Source organism: Oncorhynchus nerka, linkage group LG23, assembly GCF_034236695.1.
Source record: "Oncorhynchus nerka isolate Pitt River linkage group LG23, Oner_Uvic_2.0, whole genome shotgun sequence".
Taxonomy (NCBI): Eukaryota; Metazoa; Chordata; class Actinopteri; order Salmoniformes; family Salmonidae; genus Oncorhynchus; species Oncorhynchus nerka.
In genome coordinates, this window is record NC_088418.1 from 32,390,455 (window position 1) to 32,409,206 (window position 18,752).

Below are 18,752 nucleotides of genomic sequence, written 5' to 3' on the forward strand. Positions count from 1 at the left end.
TATTATCTGGTTCTGATAGGACGGTGTCCATGGGACAGTCAATGACCACAGAGGAACAACTAATGATGGTCAAGAGAACGTAACATGAGGGTCCCAAGGGAACGTTCTTTGGGGGACGTTTGTATAGTTCCCTGTAAATTATAAGGACGTCACTAAGGACCATGTCAGGACCTTTCTAAGAAATTCTCAGGACTTTAATTTGACAAGTCTTGAGGTTGTCGCGTAATGGTCCCAAGGGAACATTCTCTGGGAGACCTTTATCTAGTTCCCTGTAAGTTATCAGGATGTCACTGAGGACTATGTCAGGACATTTTTTGGGACGTTTTCAGGACTTTCATTTTAATAGTCAGTAGGATATTGCTTGACGGTCCAAAGGGAACATCCTTGCCAACAAAAATGTGTTGTTAGGACATCCCCAGAACGTCACAAAATGGTCAGCTAAAGAAGTCAGGACGTTGTGTCATGGCCCCCTGGAGGTTTTGTCTAGTTCCAGTTTGTTCCAGAGACATCTTGGGAATATTTTTTAGAACGTGCTTGTGATGTTGTGTCATGGACCCCTCAAGGTTTTTCTAGTTCCTGTCTATGAAAACTTCCATATGGTCTAAACCACTCGATTATGAGAAAGGGGTGAAATCCAAAGTTTTGCTATATACTCATTAGCAATTTAAAAAATAATAATATTGATACCGTACTAGCTCTACCACTTTTATCTGCAAAAATTACCAACTAATTAGTGGGTGATGGTGAAAAGCAAACATTGACTGCCCCCCCGCCCCCCAACTGATAGTGGGATGGCAGAGTCCCAGTTTCCCTTATGGTTCAGATCAGGGTTCTACATACACCATAGACATATACATAGACACATACAGTGCCTTCGGAAGGTTTTCAGACCCGTTGACTTTTTCCACATTTTGTTACGTTACAGCTGTATTCTAAAATGGGTTGAATATTTGTTTTCCCCTAGCAATCTACAAACAATACCCCATAATGACAACGAAAACAGGTTTTTAGACATTTTTACTAATTTATAATTTTTTAAAATAGAAATACCTTATTACATAAGCATTCAGCCCCTTTGCTATGAGACTCGAAATTGAGCTCAGGTGCATCCTGTTTCCATAGATTTTTTATTTAATTAAATTAGGTAAGTCAGTTAAGAACAAATTCTTATTTACAATGACAGCCTACCACGGCCAAACACGGACGATGCTAGGCCAATTGTGCGGCGCCATATGGGACACCTGATGACGAAGATTCCCTGGTCTGATGAAACCAACATTGAACTCTCTGGCCTGAATGCCAAGCGTCACGTCTGGAGGAAATCTGGCACCATGCCTATGGTTAAGCATGGTGGTGGCAACATCATGCTGTGGGGATGTTTTTCAGTTGCAGGGACTGGGAAGCTAGTCAGGATCGATGCAAAGATGAACAAAGAAAATTACAGAGGTTCTTGATGAAAACCTGCTCCAGAGCGCTCAGGACCTCAGACTGGGGCGAAGGTTCAACTTTCAACAGGACAACAACCCTAATCACACAGCTAAGACAATGCAGGAGTGTCTTCGGGACAAGTCCTTGAGTGGCCCAGCCAGAACCCGATTGAACATCTCTGGAGAGACCTGAAAATAACTGTTCAACAACGCTCCCCATCCAACCTCACAGAGCTTGAGAAGATATGCAGAGAAGAATGGGGGAAACTCCCCCAATACAGGTGCGCCAAGCTTGAAGCGTCATACTCAAAAATATTCGATGCTGTAATAACTGCCAATGGTCTTCAACAAAGTACTGAGAAAAGGGTCTGGATATGTAAGGGTTTTCCTGTGGTGAAGGAGAAGCGGACCAAAATGCAGCGTTGTGGTTATTCATGTTCTTTAATAAAGGAACTAGACATGAAATAACTAACAAAACAATAAATGTACGAAAACCTAAACAGTCCTATCTGGTGCAAACACAGAGACAGGAACAATCACCCACCAACACACAGTGAAACCCAGGCTACCTAAGTATGATTCTCAATCAGAGACAACTAATGACACCTGCCTCTGATTGAGAACCATACTAGGCCGAAACATAGAAATACCCAAATCATAGAAAAACAAACATAGACTGCCCACCCCAACTCACGCCCTGACCATACTAAATAATGACAAAACAAAGGAAATAAAGGTCAGAACGTGACAGGATACTTATGTAAATGTGATATTCAGATTTTATCTGTCCTAAATTTGCTACATTTAAAAAATATATATTAGCAAACATTTCTAAAAACCTGTTTTTGCTTTATCATTATGGGGTATTGTGTGTAGATTGATGAGGGAAAAAACTATTTAATACATTTTAGAATAAGGCTGTAACGTAACAAAATGCGGAAACAGTCAAGGGGTTTGTAAGACACTGTACATAATTTTTACACACACACACACACACACACACACACACACACACACACACACACACACACACACACACACACACACACACACACACACACACACACACACACACACACACACACACACACACACGAGGGAGAAGTCAGCACAGACAATCTAGCTCATGATCTCTATTAATAGCAGAGTTTAATTTAGAATTGACAGTTAATAATGTTAGTGAAACAAATGTTAGTGCAAATATTCAATGTCTACTCTTTTTTTTACCCATTCACCAATAGGTGCCCTTCTTTGCGAACCATTGGAAACCTCCCTGGTCTTTGTGGTTGAATCTGTGCTTGAAATTAACTCCTTGACTGAGGGACCTTAAAGAAAATTGCAAAGAATGTGTGGGGTACAGATATGAGATATGGGTAAGCACATTTTTACTACTAGACTTATTTAGGCTTGCCATGTAGGCCGTCATTGTAACTAATAATTTGTTTTTAAATGACTTGCCTAGATTAATAAAAATTAAAATAACAAAACAGTTGAATACTTATTGTCTCAAGAAATTTCAGATTTTCATTGTTAATTCATTTGTAAATATTTCTAAAGACATAATTCCACTTTGACATTTTGGGGTATTGTGTGTAGCTGAGTGACACAAAATCGCAATTTAATCAATTTTCAATTCTGGCTGTAACACAACAAAATGTTTAAAAAGTCAAGGGGAGTGAATACTTTCTGAAAGCACTAATCAAAATACATGATCAACTAATAGAAACAAAGACATTATAAACTAATACTTGTGTTTTCTCAGACATACTTAAAAAAAAGGAAGGACTATTAGGCAGAATATTAATGAAATGGATCTACAGTATAGGGGAAGTGAAAGAAAAAAGGAGAAATGGTCTGGTTATCTTGGACTTTTTTCAGTGTTTTTTACAGTCAGTGCGTATGTGACCGAACACCATAATTCGGTCTTATGTAGCAACATTAGAAAATGTGTTTTTGTTTACATTGGAAAAAAGCAGACACACAGAGCTACAAAATGGTATATCATACACTGTATTTGAGGAACAATGCTTTGAAAGTTGATAAACTTGTAACCCCACATGAAAATGGCTCTTAACCTCTTCAACCTATGGGGGCGCTATGTCATTATTGGATAAAAAAACGTGCCCGTTTTAAGCGCAATATTTTGTCACGAAAAGATGCTCGACTATGCATATAATTGCCAGCTTTGGAAAGAAAACACTCTGACGTTTTCAAAACTGCAAAGATATTATCTGTGAGTGCCCCAGAACTGATCTTACAGGCGAAACCAAGATGAAACTTCAAACAGGAAATGAGCAGGATTTTTGAGGCTCTGTTTTTCATTGTCTCCTTATATGGCTGTGAAAGCGCCACGAATGAGCCTGCCTTTTCTATCGTTTCTCCAAGTTGTCTGCAGCATTGTGACGTATTTGTAGACATATCATTGGAAGATTGGCCATAAGAGACTACATTTGCCAGGGGGCCATCCGGTGTCTTTTGTCTAAATTGGTGCGCAATTGTCAGTAACACTCATTTTACCATGGGATACAGAAGCAGAAGCACACTTCCAGGAACGATACATCATTGAAGAGATATGTGAAAAACACCTTGAGGATTGGTTCTAAACAACATTTGCCATGTTTCAGTCGATATTATGGAGTTAATTTGGAAAAAGGTTCGGCGTTTGGATAACTGAATTTTCAGGTTTTTTTGGTAGCCAAACGGACCGATTTCTCCTGCACAAAAAATCTTTCAGGAAAAACTGAACATTTGCTATCTAACTGAGAGTCTCCTCATTGAAAACATCCAAAGTTCTTCAAAGGTAAATGATTTATTGAATGTTTTTGCTGGTTTTTGTGAAAATGTTGCCTGCTAATGCTAACGCTAAATGCTAATGCTAAACGCTAACGCTAAATGCTAAATGCTAGTTTGCTATGGTAGAGAAGCATATTTTTGAAAATCTGAGATGACAGTGTTGTTAACAAAAGGCTAAGCATGAGAGCTAGCATATTGATTTCATTTCATTTGCGATTTTCATGAATAGTTAACGTTTCGTTATGGTAATGGGCTTGAGGCTGTAGTCATGATACCTGATCCGGGTTGGCTCGACGCAAGAAGTTAAGTGTTTTGGTTCACCTACTGGAGAAATCTTCTTTGTCTATACCCATTCATCATTGTTCACATCCTCTTAAGCCAGCTCCACCCATCCCTTTAAGGATTAACATGTGAGGTAATGTGCTAAACAGTGAGTAGTGTAGTGAAGATTAAGACTAAAAGTGGTAAAGGTATTGGCCCACAATAAGGAAAAATTCTGGGGAAACAGTGTCATGTTCTGACCATAGTTCCTTTGTTTTGTCTTTGTTTTAGTATGGTCAGGGCGTGAGTTGGGATTGGCAGTCTATGTTCTTTTTCCTATGATTTGGGATTTCTGTGTTTGGTCTGGTGTGGTTCTCAGAGGCAGCTGTCAATCGTTGTCCCTGATTGAGAACCATACTTAGGTAGCCTGTTTTCACCCTTGAGTTGTCCAGCCAGGTAGGGTTGTGCAGGCTTGGTGCTCGAGACCTCCAGTGCGCCTCCACGGTCCGGTCTATCCGGTGCCTCCTCCACACGCCAGGCCTCTGGTGGCAGCCCCCCGCACCTGGCTGTCTCTCCGTCTCCTCCCTACAGAGTCTCCCGTCTATCCGTCTGTCCTGAGCTGCCAGAGTCGCCCGTTTGTCCTGAGCTGCCAGAGCCGCCCGTCTGTCCTGAGCTGCCAGAGCCGCCCGTCTGTCCTGAGCTGCCAGAGCCGCCCGTCTGTCCTGAGCTGCCAGAGCCGCCCGTCTGTCAGGAGCTGCCAGAGACGCCCGCCAATCAGGAGCTGCCAGAACCGCATGTCAGTCAGGAGCTGCCAGAGCCGCCGGTCAGTCAGGAGCTGCCAGAGCCGCCTGTCAGTCAGGAGCTGCCGGAGCCGTCTGTTACTCCGGTGCTTCCGGAATCGCCCTTCACTCCGGAGCTGCTGGAATCGCCCGTCACTCCAGCGCTGCCGGAATCGCCCTTCACTCCAGAGCTGCCGGAGCCTCCCGTCCATTCGGGACCCCAGTCCGAGGTCGGCGGCGAGGGTCGCCGCTCTAAAGAGGCCACGGAGGCGTGTTAAGAGGCAGACAAAGACTATGGTGGAGTGGGGTTCACGTCCCGGGCCAGAGCCGTCACCGCGGACAGACGCCCACCCAGACCCTCCCCCATAGGTTCAGGTTTTGTGGCCGGAGTCCGCACCTTTGGGGGGGGGTACTGTCACGTTCTGACCTTAGTTCCTTTGTTTTGTCTTTGTTTTAGTATGGTCAGGGCGTGAGTTGGGGTGGGCAGTCTATGTTCTTTTTTCTATGATTTGGGATTTCTGTGTTTGGCCTGGTATGGTTCTCAATCAGAGGCAGCTGTCAATCGTTGTTCATGATTGAGAACCATACTTAGGTAGCCTGTTTTCACCCTTGAGTTGTGGGTGATTGTTTTCTGTTTTGTGTCTGCACCAGACAGAACTGTTTCGGTTTCATTTCATTCTCTTTGTTGTTTTATTTTTAGTGTTCTGAGTTATAATAAATATCATGAACACTTACCACGCTGTGCATTGGTCCTCCGATCCTTCCTACTACTCCTCCTCGTCAGAGGAGGAAGACAACCGTTACAAACAGAATGTGTCCAGAAAACAATATTTTATAAATATTAGATGATGCTTACCCAGACACACTTGTCTAAATTAATGGGTCACGTGAAAGAAATGGTATAACCCCAGCCACATCTTGTAAACGATATAGCGAAATGATTACTTGCATAGTAGCAATATCAAAAATAGATAGTGTCAATGCCAGTAGAGAAAGAACAAAATAATATGCAGTTTGTACTAGAACAATATGATATCAGTGATACTGTTGATAGATGAGGTAGTTATATGCATACAATCAGGGGTAGTGTCTGAGCAGCAGGATACAAATATGAATAGTAGCTGCAATGTATGGTGTGTGTGTTAGGAGAGAGTCATGTGAATAGAGGCACTGCAGATCGTGCTGATGATGGAATTTTTATGTTTGTGCTTTTCTTATAACTAATCTGGTGAGATTTGTTATTGAAGCAAGACCAAAACAAAGAAAAGAAAACAACAACAGGTGGGGCAAAACTTCAACTTCAATTCATTTGAAAGAACTATCATCCATGACCAATATCTGTTTTTACCTTTTACAAACAGGCATGTGAAGAAAATCAATTTGCATATTTACCAAAGAGCCCTGGTAATTCCCAATTTGGACACATGACTCACATCGTGATTCATGCATCTGAAAATCACAATAACATTGCCTGTTAAATCAAAAATAAACAAATTAGAATAACAAATCAAATTTGATTGATAACTTCATAAGGAAATAATTGTATCCCATAAGGTAATGGGAAAATAGACTAGAGACAGCTCCTCTCTGTCCTTCTCGTGGTCCGAATCACACATAGGACTATTGATAAATTATAAACTTCTTCCTAATTATTTTTTTTGACATAGCCCATATAAAACAAAACAATGTCTGCTGTCTTTCTAGGGTGATCAGGCCTCACCAGGAAGTCAGAACAGAGGTCAGTCAGCCCTATTAAGTGAGTGTTTCTTTTCCTGTACCTGAGACATTATTTAAAGATATTTCAAACATTTTGTGTATCAGGTTTACATTGCGTTTTCAGTTCATTTCTTCTAATCAACAGAACCAAAACTCTGACAATAGAACCGTTCACTTGTGTACAGCATCCGTTCTAACTTGTGAAGAACCCACTAAAATTCAGAGTTCTACTAACAAATATTCATTAATAGGTGGGTTATGTGTGGGTGCTGGCATGTGTGTGGCAAAAATTGTAGGGTAAACACAAACAAAATGACCAGGCCTTCCTTAATTTGGGAGGTCCCTTAACAGCTGGATCCAGGCACTTTTAACTGCTCTCCCAAGCCCTTGCCTCAGGAAGCCTTTCGAAGGGAGAGATACAGAATCATTAATCAACATGAAAAAAAAACTTGGTAGCAGACATTCCATCAGTCTTGGAAGAAAGAATATAAACATGTACTTAGTTTTCACTATGCTACATTTGAATCAGTCCTAAAAATTCTTAAATCATTAATCGAGTTTACTGCATCTTGGGCAAGAAGTCTCAATAAACCCATGTCTATACAGAATTATATTTCAGACACATTTATACTTTAGACATATCAGATGATATGGTGTCCCATAAAGCTGAATTGGGCACTTTCTAAATTAAACACTTCTCTTGTAAACTTAATCTATTTGACCTGTTGCATTGATATAAAATTCTGTACAAACTGTCCCAAATTTCCCCACTGGGTCTCTTACAGCCTGTTTGAGTTCAGTGTGTACTGGCGGCTATCTATTGTTCCACAGGAAGGTTATCTCTAACCCAAACAAAAGATGACTTAAACACAAGAGCAGTGGACCAAGCCTTGAAGAGTGAGCGGCCTGTAATTTAATATCAGTCCCAATTCTCAAATCACTCTTCCTTCCTCCTTCAAATTACTAAGATTTTGCATTATTGAATTGCTATCTGAAAGCCAATTACCATTCACTTTGTTACTTTCACTAGTCTCCATATCGGTTTCCCTCAACTTGGACTCCCTTCCCAATATGAATACCTCAATCACTACTGCTTAAAACACACAGATCACTCTCAAACAACATTTTGCTTTTCCCCCTATTGCAAGGTTTAAAACCAAACAAAACAAACATGATAACTTTCTCCATATTGGAAGGCATTGTTTTTTATTTTAGTATACCTTTAAAACGTTACTCTATATTTGTATTACCATTCTCTGTTGGGTATTCACTTAGTTTCGATATTTATTAAATGTCTATTATTTTAAGATGAATCTGTAATGCTTTGGAGGGATCAATATGTATTAACCTCTTCAGTCGACCCTCTACTTTTTTGAACATTCTGTTAAAAATCGCGCAACATTTCAGCGCCCTGCTACTCATGCCAGGAATATAGTATATGCATTTGCTTAGTCTGTGTGGATAGAAAACACTCAGACGTTTAAAAAACTGGTTAAATCACTGCTGTGGCTTTACCAGAACGGCATTTACATCGAAAAGCACAGGAAAAACTGATCACTGAAAATGGGAAAATATATCCATGCGCTACTTGATCCCATTGATAAAGGTGAACCACAATTAATTGACTGAGCTTGCAGTACCTACAGCTTCCACACGGTGTCTAGAGTCTTGTCATTTCCCTTCGAGTTTTTTCTTGGTCAAACACATGCAGGACACCGTATCTAATCCGGTCTAGGACCGGATATTTTCGTTGAGTTTCTAGCCGGACATTTTTCCAGACGGACAGCTAATGATCTTTACATCGCCTCCTGATGAATTTTATCGCGTATTAACGTTTACTAATACCTAAAGTTGCATTACAAACGTATTTCGAAGTGTTTTGTGAAAGTTTATCGTCGACTTTTTGAATTTTAAAAAATGACGTTACGTTTTGAAACGATGTTTTTCGTTTATCACACAGTCTACATATAACGATATCTAGGCTTTATATGGACCGATTTAATCGAAATAAAGACCCAAATAGTGTTTATGGGACATCTAGGAGTGCCAACAAAGAAGATGGTGAAAGGTAATGAATGTTTTCTATTTTATTGTGCGGTTTGTGTAACGCCGAAATGCTAATTATTTTGTTTACGTCCCCTGTGGGTCTTTTGGGGTGTTGCATGCTATCAGATAATAGCTACTCATGCTTTCGCCGAAAAGCATTTTAAAAATCTGACTTGTTGCCTGGATTCACAACGAGTGTAGCTTTAATTCGATACCCTGCATGTGTATTTTAATGAACTTTTGAGTTTTAACTAATACTATTAGCATTTAGCGTAGCGCATTTGCATTTCCAGAGCTCTAGTTGGGACGCAAGCGTCCCGAGTAGAAGCAACAGGTTAACTGGGTTAGCACTGTCTCAGTCCCCAGTAGATGTCATGCTCTGTCCACAATTAAGTCTCTACCTAACACTTTAAACAGTTAAGTAGGTGAATACAGACACTCATTGGTTCTATTTAACAGGGTATGGGCTTATTTAAACATGTATTACCAGGGTGGAGGAAATATTCTAAATGTCAAGTCCCTTACAATGCTTTAACCTTATAACTCAAATGATCCATAAAAGGACCACTCTGAACATTCCTCAGAATAATTTTTTCACCACATACAGTGGGTCAAAAAAAGTATTTAGTCAGCCACCAATTATGCAAGTTCTCCCACTTAAAAAGGTTGAGGCCTGTAATTTTCATCATAGGTACACTTCAACTATGACAGACAAAATGAGAAAAGAAATCCAGAAAATCACATTGTAGGATTTTTATTTGCAAATTTATTTGCAAATTATGGTGGAAAATAAGTATTTGGTCAATAACAAAAGTTTCTCAATATTTTGTTATATACCCTTTGTTGGCAATGACAGAGGTCAAAAGTTTTCTGTAAGTCTTCACAAGGTTTTCACACATTGTTGCTGTTATTTTGGCCCATTCCTCCATGCAGATCTCCTCCAGAGCAGTGATGTTCTGGGGCTGTTGCTGGGCAACACAGACTTTCAACTCCCTCCAAAGATTTTCTATGGGGTTGAGATCTGGAGACTGGCTAGGCCACTCCAGGACCTTGAAATGCTTCTTACGAAGCCACTCCTTCGTTGCCCGGGAAGTGTGTTTGGGATCATTGTCATGCTGAAAGACCCAGCCACGTTTCATCTTTAATGCCCTTGCATATGGACGGAGGTTGTCACTCAAAATCTCACGATACATGGCACCATTCATTCTTTCCTTTACATGGATCAGTTGTCCTGGTCCCTTTGCAGAAAAACAGCCCAAAAGCATGATGTTTCCACCCCCATGCTTCACAGTAGGTATGGTGTTCTTTGGATGCAACTCAGCATTCTTTGTCCTCCAAACACGACAAGTTGAGTTTTTACCAAAAAGTTATATTTTGGTTTCATCTGACCATATGACATTCTCCCAATCTTCTTCTGGATCATCCAAATGCTCTCTAGCAAACTTCAGACGGGCCTGGACATGTACTGGCTTAAGCAGGGGGACACGTCTGGCACTGCAGGATTTGAGTCCCTGGCGGCGTAGTGTGTTACTGATGGTAGGCTTTGTTACTTTGGTCCCAGCTCTCTGCAGGTCATTCACTAGGTCCCCCCGTGTGGTTCTGGGATTTTTGCTCACCGTTCTTGTGATCATTTTGACCCCACGGGGTGAGATCTTGCATGGAGCCCCAGATCGAGGGAGATTATCAGTGGTCTTGTATGTCTTCCGTTTCCTAATAATTGCTCCCACAGTTGATTTCTTCAAACCAAGCTGCTTACTTATTGCAGATTCAGTCTTCCCAGCCTGGTGCAGGTCTACAATTTTGTTTCTGGTGTCCTTTGACAGCTCTTTGGTCTTGGCCATAGTGGAGTTTGGAGTGTGACTGTTTGAGGTTGTGGACAGGTGTCTTTTATACTGATAACAAGTTCAAACAGGTGCCATTAATACAGGTAACGAGTGGAGGACAGAGGAGCCTCTTAACCTCTAATGACTCCCCATCCCGCATGAGGGAGTGTAATCATTGACTGACACTAATTAGCATAACGCAACGGACATAAATATTCCTAGAAAATATTCCTATTCATGAAAATTACAAGTGAATATATTGAGACACAGCTTAGCCTTTTGTTAATCACCCTGTCATCTCAGATTTTCAAAATATGCTTTACAGCCAAAGCTAGACAAGCATTTGTGTAAGTTTATCGATAGCCTAGCATAGCATCATATCCAGCTAGCAGCAGGTAACTTGGTCACGGAAATCAGAAAAGCAATCAAATTAAATCGTTTACCTTTGATGAGCTTCGGATGTTTTCACTGACGAGACTCCCAGTTAGATAGCCAATGTTCCTCTTTTCCAAAAATATTATTTTTGTAGGCGAAATAGCTCCGTTTGTTCTTCACCTTTGGCTGAGAAATCGCCCGGAAATTGCAGTCACGAAAACGTCGAAAAATATTCCAAATTAGCTCCATAATATCGACAGAAACATGGCAAACATTGTTTATAATCAATTCTCAAGGTGTTTTTCAAATATCTATTCGATAATATATCCACCGGGACAATTGTTTTTTCAGTAGGACCGATTTGGAATAATGGCTACCTCTGTATTTTACGCGAGTATCACTCTGGGAGCCATCAGGTGACCAGTTGCGCAATGTAGCCGCTTACGGGTATTCTTCAACATAAATGCGTAAAACTAGTCACAATGCTGTAGACACCTTGGGGAATACGGAGAAAAAGTAATCTGGTTGATAGCCCATTCACTGCTCAATAGGGACGCATTGGAACATAGCGCTTTCAAAACATGAGGCACTTCAGGATTGGATTTTTCTCAGGCTTTCGCCTGCAATATCAGTTCTGTTATACATTTACATTTAAGTCATTTAGCAGACGCTCTTATCCAGAGCGACTTACAAATTGGTGCGTTCACCTTAAGACATCCAGTGGAACAGCCACTTTACAATAGTGCATCTAAATCTTTTAAGGGGGGGGGGTGAGAAGGATTACTTTATCCTATCCTAGGTATTCCTGAAAGAGGTGGGGTTTCAGGTGTCTCCGGAAGGTGGTGATTGACTCCGCTGTCCTGGCGTCGTGAGGGAGTTTGTTCCACCATTGGGGGGCCAGAGCAGCGAACAGTTTTGACTGGGCTGCGCGGGAACTGTACTTCCTCAGTGGTAGGGAGGCGAGCAGGCCAGAGGTGGATGAACGCAGTGCCCTTGTTTGGGTGTAGGGCCTGATCAGAGCCTGGAGGTACTGAGGTGCCGTTCCCCTCACAGCTCCGTGGCAAGCACCATGGTCTTGTAGCGGATGCGAGCTTCAACTGGAAGCCAGTGGAGAGAGCGGAGGAGCGGGGTGACGTGAGAGAACTTGGGAAGGTTGAACACCAGACGGGCAGCAGCGTTCTGGATGAGTTGTAGGGGTTTAATGGCACAGGCAGGGAGCCCAGCCAACAGCGAGTTGCAGTAATCCAGACGGGAGATGACAAGTGCCTGGATTAGGACCTGCGCTGCTTCCTGTGTGAGGCAGGGTCGTACTCTGCGGATGTTGTAGAGCATGAACCTACAAGAACGGGCCACCGCCTTGATGTTAGTTGAGAACGACAGGGTGTTGTCCAGGATCACGCCAAGGTTCTTAGCGCTCTGGGAGGAGGACACAATGGAGTTGTCAACCGTGATGGCGAGATCATGGAATGGGCAGTCCTTCCCGGGAGGAAGAGCAGCTCCGTCTTGCCGAGTTCAGCTTGAGGTGGTGATCCGTCATCCACACTGATATGTCTGCCAGACATGCAGAGATGCGATTCGCCACCTGGTCATCAGAAGGGGGAAAGGAGAAGATTAATTGTGTGTCGTCTGCATAGCAATGGTAGGAGAGACCATGTGAGGTTATGACAGAGCCAAGTGACTTGGTGTATAGCGAGAATAGGAGAGGGCCTAGAACAGAGCCCTGGGGGACGCCAGTGGTGAGAGCGCGTGGTGAGGAGACAGATTCTCGCCACGCCACCTGGTAGGAGCGACCTGTCAGGTAGGACGCAATCCAAGCGTGGGCCGCGCCGGAGATGCCCAACTCGGAGAGGGTGGAGAGGAGGATCTGATGGTTCACAGTATCGAAGGCAGCCGATAGGTCTAGAAGGATGAGAGCAGAGGAGAGAGAGTTAGCTTTAGCAGTGCGGAGGGCCTCCGTGATACAGAGAAGAGCAGTCTCAGTTGAATGACTAGTCTTGAAACCTGACTGATTTGGATCAAGAAGGTCATTCTGAGAGAGATAGCGGGAGAGCTGGCCAAGGACGGCACACATGGTCTGTAGTTGTTGACATCGGAGGGATCGAGTGTAGGTTTTTTCAGAAGGGGTGCAACTCTCGCTCTCTTGAAGACAGAAGGGACGTAGCCAGCGGTCAGGGATGAGTTGATGAGCGAGGTGAGGTAAGGGAGAAGGTCTCCGGAAATGGTCTGGAGAAGAGAGGAGGGAATAGGGTCAAGCGGGCAGGTTGTTGGGCGGCCGGCCGTCACAAGACGCGAGATTTCATCTGGAGAGAGAGGGGAGAAAGAGGTCAGAGCACAGGGTAGGGCAGTGTGAGCAGAACCAGCGGTGTCGTTTGACTTAGCAAACGAGGATCGGATGTCGTCGACCTTCTTTTCAAAATGGTTGACGAAGTCATCTGCAGAGAGGGAGGAGGGGGAGGGGAGGAGGATTCAGGAGGGAGGAGAAGGTGGCAAAGAGCTTCCTAGGGTTAGAGGCAGATGCTTGGAATTTAGAGTGGTAGAAAGTGGCTTTAGCAGCAGAGACAGAAGAGGAAAATGTAGAGAGGAGGGAGTGAAAGGATGCCAGGTCCGCAGGGAGGCGGGTTTTCCTCCATTTCCGCTCGGCTGCCCGGAGCCCTGTTCTGTGAGCTCGCAATGAGTCGTCGAGCCACGGAGCAGGAGGGGAGGACCGAGCCGGCCTGGAGGATAGGGGACATAGAGAATCAAGGGATGCAGAAAGGGAGGAGAGGAGGGTTGAGGAGGCAGAATCAGGAGATAGGTTGGAGAAGGTTTGAGCAGAGGAAGAGATGATAGGATGGAAGAGGAGAGAGTAGCGGGGGAGAGAGGCGAAGATTGGGACGGCACGATACCATCCGAGTAGGGGCAGTGTGGGAAGTGTTGGATGAGAGCAAGAGGGAAAAGGATACAAGGTAGTGGTCGGAGACTTGGAGGGGAGTTGCAGTGAGGTTAGTGGAAGAACAGCATCTAGTAAAGATGAGGTCAGGCGTATTGCCTGCCTTGTGTGTAGAGGGGAAGGTGAGAGGTGAGGTCAAAAGAGGAGAGAGGAGTGGAAAGAAGGAGGCAGAGAGGAATGAGTCAAAGGTAGACGTGGGGAGGTTAAAGTCGCCCAGAACTGTGAGAGGTGAGCCGTCCTCAGGAAAGGAGCTTATCAAGGCATCAAGCTCATTGATGAACTCTCCGAGGGAACCTGGAGGGCGATAAATGATAAGGATGTTATACTCACAGACAATATTCTTTTACAGTTTTGGAAACTTTAGAGTGTTTTCTATCCTAAGCTGTCAATTATATGCATATTCTAGCATCTTGTCCTGAAGAACGCTATTTTTCCAAAAATGAAAATACTGCCCCCTAGTCACAAAAGGTTAAAGAAGAAGTACAGGTCTGTGAGAGCCAGAAATCTTGCTTGTTTGTAGGTGACCAAATACTTATTTTCTGGATTTTTTTTCTCATTTTGTCTGTCATAGTTTAACTAGTTGCTCCTACCCTCTACTTTTTTGAACATTTTGTTAAAAATCGCGCAACATTTCAGCGCCCTGCTACTCATGCCAGGAATATAGTACGTTCATATGGTTAGAATGTGTGTATAGGAAACCCTCGGACGTTTTTAAAACTGGTTAAATCACGACTGTGGCTATTACATAATGTGCGTTACATCGGAAAGCGCAGGAAAACCTGATCACAGAAAATGGAAATAAATATCCTTGCGCCACTTCCAGCAATTGTTAACAGTGAGCCGAATTAGATAAGACCGAGCATTCAACTCCCACAGCATCCCCATGCAGTCGAGTATCTTGTGAATTTAATCCTCTTTGATTCTTGGTTGAACCGAAAGAGGGGCACGACGTACCTCCGGTCTCCGCCCAGATCATTCCGGAAGAGCTCTCTCCTGAAATTTTTTCCAAGACGACAGCTAATGAATGTACATCGCCTACGGATGATTTTTATCGCTTATTAACGTTTACTAATACCTAAAGTAGCATTACAAACGTATTTCGAAGTGTTTTGTGAAAGTTTATCGTCTACTTTTTGAATTTTCTACAGTCTACATATAACGATATCTTGGCTTTATATGGCCCGATTTAATCGAAATAAAGACCCAATAGTGTTTATGGGACATCTAGGAGTGCCAACAAAGAAGATGGTGAAAGGTAATGACTGTTTTCTATTTTATTGTGCGGTTTGTGTAACGCCGAAATGCTAATTATTTTGTTTACGTCCCCTGCTGTGCTTTTCTGTTGTAGTGTATTGGTGCATGCTATCAGATAATAGCTTCTCATGCTGTCGCCGAAAAGCATTTTAAAAATCTGACTTGTTGCCTGGATTCACAACGAGTGTAGCTTTAATTTGATACCCTGCATGTGTATTTTAATGAACTTTTGAGTTTTAACTAATACTATTAGCATTTAGCGTAGCGCATTTGCATTTCCAGAGCTCTAGTTGGGACGCAAGCGTCCCAGGTAGAGGTAAGAGGTTAAATGTACCTATGATGAAAATTACAGGCCTCTCTCATCTTTTTAAGTGGGAGAACTTGCACAATTGGTGGCTGACTAAATACTTTTTTGCTCCACTGTATGTATGGGTGTGGGTGTGTAGGTTTTATATTATTATCATTTTTCTATTCTTAATTCATCAGATCATCATAATAACCAACTATACTCAGTATTATATTACTTTTTCTCTAGTAACCCAATATACATTTGTATTACATCACAAATTCCTCATCTAGACTAGTGTTCTATTCATACAGGGGTTTAGATATTTAAACTACCTCTATTTAACAGCATATTCGAAAATATTTCTCTCTTCTTTCATATCTCCATACATAATAACATTATACATCAAACTCCACTGATGAGACATGATAACCTCATGTAATCTAAAGTCATGTTAACCTCAGAGACGTTATCTTCGTTACTGATGAGACATGTTTTCCTCTTTACTAACGAGACATGTTGTCCTTGTTACTAACGTGACATGTTATCCTCAGAGGCATGTTATGAATTAGATTTCTGAGACATGTTATCCTCTACCTGTAGATCCAATGGCAGTGTTGGACAGACTCCTAGATAATGTTACAGATTGAAAAACTCAGCTCACAGAACTGGAAAACTCACATTCACTCCATATTCACACTGGAGCTAGTCCCCTGACAGCTCTCATTCACTCAATACTTAATACCTAAATTTCAACCCTCCTATTATTCCCATTTCAATCTTATTATCCAAATTTCAATCTTAATAGTAATAATTTCAACCATTTATTATTCAAATTTCAATCATAATCACAGTTATCATGTCCGTGGGGTAAGCTTTAAGTTTGTAAACCATTTCTCTTTGCCACTTTGAGCAGAATTAACATCTGTCATGAATAGCATGTCCACTTCTTCATCATAATTTTGACCACTGCATGTATCCTGTTCTAGCAGATTGACAGGCTTACCAGGATATGTGAAACAGTGCAAAGTACAATTGACTTAATATTGGTGTCTGATAAATCTAAAATATCGCGTGTGGAGTAATAGTCTATGGAATCAGTGATAATTTTATTACATTTTTATTACATTTTACAAGGAGGATTTTTAAAGATATATTTAAGTGTCACAAAACCGTTAGAATCAGAGGACTCAAAAATACTGTGTAGAAAAGTTTAGGGAGGAAGTGGGTAAAATTGACTGGTCACCTGTGCTAGATAGTGTAGGGGTGGACAGTGCTTGGGAAGAGAGATCTAGCCCTCGGTTTATAACAGAACTGATATGGCAGGCGAAACCCAGAGGACAAACCATCCCCGCCAAAAGAAAATTCAGCTTACCATTATGTTCAGTGGCTATCACTTTAATCATAAGGCGAAGACCTCCCAGATTGCAGTGCCTAGGGATCCCACTAGACGTCAACAGTCTTTAGAAAGAGTTTCAGGCTGTGTTTTGTAAAAATGACCCAGAAATTGTAGTTTTTCTAGGTGGCTCCCATTTTGGCTGTAGTGTTTCCAAGCGCTTGGAAGAGAGCGCCTTCTCTGGTATTTTTCTCCGGTAAAGACAATAATGATTCTCTGTCTTAAATTTATTGTTTATTTACATATTAGGGTACCTAAGGTTTGATTATAAACGTTGTTTGACTTGTTTGGAAAAGTTTATTAGTATCGTTTGGGATTAATTTTGTATGCATTTTGAAGGAGTGAAACTGGGTGTATTATTGACTGAAGCGCGCCAGCTAAACTGAGTTTTTATGGATATAAAGAAGGACATTATCGAACAAAAGGACCATTTGTGATGTAACTGGGACCTTTTGGAGTGCCAACAGAAGAAGATCATCAAAAGGTAAGGCTTTTATTATATCGCTATTTCTGAGTTTCATGTCGCACCTGCCTGGTTAAATATGTTTTCAATGGTTTTGTAAGCGGGGCGCTGTCCTCAGATAATCACATGGTTTGCTTTTGCTGTAAAGCCTTTTTGAAATCTGACACAGCGACTGGATTAACAAGAAGTTAAGCTTTATTTTGATGTATTACAGTTGTGATTTTATGAAAGTTAAATGTTTATAATACTGTCGTTTGAATTTCGCGCTCTGCAATTTCACCGGATGTTTTTGAGGTGTCCTGCTAGCGGCACGCCTTTCCCAAAAAGGTTAACTTCTTAAGGTATAGGGGGCAGCATTTTCACTTTTGGATAAATAGCGTGCCCAATTTCAACTTCCTGCTACTCATGCCAAGAATATAAGATATGCATATTATTAGTAGATTTGGATAGAAAACACTCTGAAGTTTCTAAAAACTGTTTGAATCATGTCTGTGAATATAACAGAACTTATGTAGCAGGCAAAACCCCGAGGACTAACCGTTCAGAATGCTTTTTTTTTCTCATTGGGAAACAATATTTCTTAGGCACTTGTTCCTCTCGTCCTCTATTGAAAACAGATAGACCCGTCTTCAATTTGATCGATTATTAACGTTTAAAAATAGCTAAAGTTGTATTACAAAAGTAGTTTGAAATTTTTGGGCAAAGTTTACAGGCAACTTTTGAAATATTTTGCAGTGACTTTGTCCAATTTGGAAGCTGTTTTTTTCTGGATCAAACGCACCAAATAAATGGACATTTTGGATATATATGGACGGAATTAATCGAACAAAAGGACAAATTGTGATGTTTATGGGACATATTGGAGTGCCAACAAAAGAAGCTCGTCAAAGGTAAGGCATGTTTTATATTTTATTTCTGCGTTTTGTGTAGCGCCTGCAGGGTTGAAATATGCTACTCTTTGTTTACTGTTGTGCTATCATCAGATAATAGCTTCTTATGCTGTCGCCAAAAAGCATTTTTAAAATCTGACATGTTGGCTGGATTCACAACGAGTGTAGCTTTAATTTAGTATCTTACATGTGATTTAATGAAAGTTTGATTTTTATATCATTTTATTTGAATTTGCCGAGCTGCAATTTCACTGGCTTTTGCCCAAGACCGAGTTTTTGTGGTCAAGTCCACTAGATCAAGAGTCCAAGGGCCC

The 18,752-nt window shown here is 41.7% G+C and overlaps 1 long non-coding RNA gene across 2 annotated transcripts in view; it reads left to right on the forward strand.

Annotated features, from left to right (window-relative positions):
* Positions 1-2,429: 2,429 nt before the first annotated feature.
* Positions 2,430-18,752, forward strand: part of LOC135563957 (uncharacterized) — a 28,560-nt gene continuing 12,237 nt past the window's right edge. The window contains exon 1 of one of the 2 annotated variants that reach the window (XR_010460703.1): positions 2,430-2,800. This is a non-coding gene — a long non-coding RNA (uncharacterized LOC135563957). The other variant, XR_010460702.1, reaches the window with a different exon arrangement.